General features: G+C 41.5%; 1 long non-coding RNA gene across 1 annotated transcript; it reads right to left on the reverse strand.

Moving 5' to 3' along the window:
- LOC113473250 lies at positions 1–892 on the reverse strand. The gene is made up of 2 exons (XR_003395277.1): positions 781–892; positions 1–63 (listed from the first exon to the last, which is right to left on the reverse strand). It is a non-coding gene; the product is annotated as an uncharacterized LOC113473250 (long non-coding RNA).

The raw sequence follows: 892 nt of genomic DNA on the forward strand, positions 1-892 counted from the left end.
TAGGAGGAGCTGTTGGCGGAGTTCTTGTTGTTGCTGGAGCAGGGCTTGGCGTGTGTGAATGAGCTGCAAGACAAATAAAAAAAAATAGTAAGAAAAATTAGGGAAAAAAAAAGTACCATGAGATCGATTTCCAACCGGGGTGGATTTTATCTCAAACAGGATAAGGGCCGAATTTTAAACTCGGATTATCATTTAATCCTGGTCAGGATTTGGATTAGCTTCTAGGAGAGCTATTCTATGTGGGAAAGTAAGTAATGTTGGACAATTAGTTTGACTAACTACTCGTAAGACAGGAACTGAAAGTAGTTTTAAAAAAAAATCTTAAATCCTCTCCGAACACTCTAAGCCTAACCGCCCCTAAAAGGTAATCCGGTTTTAAAATTCGACCCTAAGATTTGTTCTCGGAACAGCTGGCTTTCTAGTATGCTATCCTTCTCTTTTGGATTTCGAGACGATAAGACCTCCATAGTTACAGATCCCTCTATCAAATATCTTCAAATAATCATATTCTTCCTAGCATTTTCCTATTTACATAGGGTCGGCGTTTCTTGTCAGTCTCTTCCAGGCAGCCCTGTTGTGTACCTCATGTCCTGATAAATTTTTTCTCACCCAGGTCTTGATTCACACAATCCTTCCACCTTTTCTTCGGTCTCCCTCGCCCTTTTCTCCCCCTCACTTCCATTCTCTCAACTCTTTTCCCTATGTAGTTCTCATCTCTTCTTTTAACATGTCCATATACCACTGAAGTCCTATCCTGGATGATAATAATAATAATCTTACCTGTACTCGTTGCTGGGGTGACAGTTCAGCATTGTTCATCTGCTGTCCAGTCTCCTGCAGTAGAACCTGTCGCTGCTGCACCAACTGTTGCTGACGCTGCAGCAGTAAATGC

Source organism: Diaphorina citri, unplaced genomic scaffold (assembly GCF_000475195.1).
Source record: "Diaphorina citri unplaced genomic scaffold, Diaci psyllid genome assembly version 1.1 scaffold20931, whole genome shotgun sequence".
Classification (NCBI taxonomy): domain Eukaryota; kingdom Metazoa; phylum Arthropoda; class Insecta; order Hemiptera; family Psyllidae; genus Diaphorina; species Diaphorina citri.